General features: G+C 44.7%; 1 long non-coding RNA gene across 1 annotated transcript; it reads right to left on the minus strand.

Annotated features, from left to right (window-relative positions):
* Positions 1-988: 988 nt before the first annotated feature.
* LOC144824911 (uncharacterized) lies at positions 989-3,294 on the minus strand. Its single transcript, XR_013609174.1, has 3 exons — positions 3,202-3,294; positions 1,839-1,970; positions 989-1,112 (listed from the first exon to the last, which is right to left on the minus strand). It is a non-coding gene; the product is annotated as an uncharacterized LOC144824911 (long non-coding RNA).
* Positions 3,295-3,529: the final 235 nt, after the last annotated feature.

Here is a 3,529-nt window from a genome sequence, read left to right on the forward strand (position 1 = left end):
CGAAAAGGACTAGTCTCTCCCCCAAAAGCGTGGAGCGGCTGACAATGATAAAAATGAATCAACGCTTCATACCACCAGACTATCAAGTACGTGAATCACCGCCGGATGAAGAAAGCGAGTGCGAAGACGTCCTCACTACTGGGTTACATGACCTACTTCTGTCTGAACGCACAGAGTTTGAGGACGAGCTCCTCTTCCCTGACAACTAGGACAGGTATATTAAAGGAATGATGCAATGCATTGCATAGGATTGTTTAGCGGACTCTGAGCAAATGTGCATGGAATTAAAGTATACTAGTAACTTCAGACTCACGTGATGGGCAATTTTCCCATGTTATTTAATAATATAAATTATTTATGCACTTGTGACCCTACTACTACAGGTGCAGTCAGTACTTAATTTATCGTTCGTAGTTCATGTTCATGTTGCACAACGTACATTATTTGGTGAAACAGTCCCCCCTCCACCCCCCCAACAAACACAAATGAATTTCAAATGTTTTCTTGTGAAAATATCTTTGTTTTATTTTTATATTTTCATAATGATAATAGAAAAATAAAATATATAACAAATGTAACCCCCTGACCCAGAGCTGTCCCTACCCTCCCCTAACCCCAACCAAATTTCAACCCAAATGTACTCCCCCAACTCCCACATCCCACCCACCAACAAAAGGATTAAAAAAGGGGCAAAAAACAGGGTCCATTTCAAAGCCGGCGGGCTTTCAGGTGTTTGTCCACCATTATCTTCACACGCTCCTCTAGACCGTCCTCCAGCTTCTTCCGCTCCTCCTCCAACTTACTCGCTACCCGGCGGAGAATCTTCGCTTGGAAATCACGGCACCTACACTTGCATGCATGTTGTTGTTGTTGTGGGGGGGCCGCCGAAGATGTAACAACGCGGCGGCGGGCAGCTGTCTGACCACGGCGACGTAGTCCTGCAGGCTTGGGGCCCAGGGCATTGGAAGAGGCAGCAGCTGCTGCCGCCGCCTCCTCCTCCTCCTCCTCGGCCTGATCCACCAGCCGGCGGTAGGCCTCTACAATTGCCTGCAGTTTCCGCTGCCGGGCCCGGACTGCCAACTCCTTCCTTGTTGGTTTTTGGGAAGGAGTAACTATAAAGAAAGAAACAGAATTGTTGTAATCCAAACTCCCCGCAAATCAAGAACACAACATTGATTCAACACATAGTGGGCGGCACAGTAGCACTAGCAAGCAAGCTGAGTACCAAAAATTGTGTTGCGTCTATCTTGAACATTCTACAGCCTCTATTAATTTTTTGGACTTTTTGTCACAGCATTATGCCTGCCCTATTAGCATGGGTGTACTTCAACGGTCACACACATTAGAACGAACACCTGTCTTTTTCATATCTCCTTTTGTATTATATACTCTGATTCCGGGAAGGCGGGAACACTCTCAAAGTAACATTAATTAACAGGGGGCAGCTAGTAGTACATGTCTAGTAAAGACTATAATACTTTGTACCGCGCAACAAACCTTATTTGGTTTGTGTTTCACCAGCAACGACCCATGCACCCAGTCGTCCCCTCCTTCCCTTGCCTTTGGGTTTGCCCAAAACACCGCTGCTGCTGAGACTATCCACTAACCACCGGTATTGGGTGTGTCTCCCAACCACGCTGGCAGCTGTGTTTTCCCCTTTACATGCTTTAACAACAACCCATGCATCCGACTGCTATCAGCCACTTGCATTACTGTAGTGGTAATGCTTAGCATGCTAATGACAAGTGAAGGTAACATCATATATTTTCCAGTAGAGTACAGTGAGAAAGTTTTCCCCTCCCACCAAGTAATGCAGATCACTATTGAATGTAACTTACCATCGCCCGCCGCTGTTGGCTCCCCCCCCACTGCTGCTGGTGTAGGTGCCTCTGTTCCTCCTGTCCCCGCCGGGATCGCTGAAGCTGCGCCGCTGTCCCCGTCGGCACTGGTCGATGGTAAGGGTTCTGCACCTATAAAAATAAGTACACCTTTTTAGATGGATGCACAGCCCCCTTTGTACTTGTTCACCAAGAATGGAGTTCTTCAAAACAGTTAAGTACAACGTACGTAATCAGTATGAGTCCACATTGCATAGTACAGCAGAGTCACTACACATATTACTAGCATTCATTGTTATGGTATGGTACCCAAGCTCATCTCATCTGTCCTGCTACTCTAGTCCTTGGAAATTGGAAGTGAACTATGTAACCTTTGTACATCAATGTATCCAGTTTTGCGCATGTTAACTCGCAGCTTGTTGCGCAGTACGAGAAGACGCTCTGAGGCAACACATCATTGTTCAATGCATACACCTGAAGAGGTGGGAAAGTAAAAGGGCCCGTATTTAAGTTTTCTATGTGGATTGTGGAATAGAGTTTGCTTACAGGTTACAACTTCTTTTTAGCATGGCTGCATAAAACTGGCATAAATGTATTTCATACTGTCTAACGTGCACCACTTTTGTCATTATTTTTCGGCAGATGAGAAGATTGCCTTCTACGAAGCGGACATTTCCATAGCTTACAAAAAAAGAGGAATATCTGACCAGTATACGTTGGTGAGAGGTCTCCGATAGTTGCCACATTTCCCTATTGTGCACTAGTAGCTGTAAAAATGTTGATTACTTTATTATGCCTTTTTTAACTCTGGATTTTTTCTGGTGGGCCCTTCAACGTATTTGACGGAACAACTTAAAAACATTGATGTTACTTACTTACTTCTAACAAAATAAAGCTTTTGAATGACCACTTTGACTCTGAAGTTTATTTTCAGTGTCTGTTGTCTTGGAGACTCACACGAGTGAGTGAGCAAAAGGGGGTTTCTTAGGTAACGGTTTGTGTACCAAAAGCATTCGGCATCTTGGTATTGGGGTTCAGGAGTGTGAATTGAATAATTGACCAATGACTCAGGCCATATAGGCTGTCGTTCAGTGAATTGTGCGTTCCTCAGAGTTCTGTGACTGAGGTGTAAGTAAGGTCCAACCTGCCTATCAGTACCAACATCCAATTTTCGTGTGCATAGTTACATAGTTGTGTAATATGTATATAACTCCATAGGAGATAGAATACCCACAAGACTAGTAGTGGTATACTAACGTTTACAAAAATACTAGACAAACATCATTCTGGATGCATACTTGGTTGCTGTCAATTGCCAAAGCAGACACATTACAGAGGAAAAAACAAGCACTGTTGGACTTACTGGGGACAGCAGCAGGATCCTCAGTAGAGGAGCTCTGTGTAAGTGGTGGTTCACCCGCCGACTCGGTCCCTGTATTCTGCTTGCCCCTGGGTTCTGTGGTTCATGTAAAAAATAATAAACAAAGAGAAAAACATTGAGTGCTGTGAAACATAGACATCATTGCAAAAAACACTGCTACAGTGGAACAGAGCCGGAGGCAACAAATCCATGCCAGGGGCCGCAACGCAAATATGTATCCATCCTTAGAGTATTATTAAATTAAGGATATCTATTGGTGCGGTGGCCCCTGAAGTTTGGTGCCCCTGTGCAGTTGCACAGCTTGCACATG

The sequence above is a fragment of the Lissotriton helveticus genome, chromosome 3_1 (assembly GCF_964261635.1).
Source record: "Lissotriton helveticus chromosome 3_1, aLisHel1.1, whole genome shotgun sequence".
NCBI classification, from domain to species: Eukaryota; Metazoa; Chordata; class Amphibia; order Caudata; family Salamandridae; genus Lissotriton; species Lissotriton helveticus.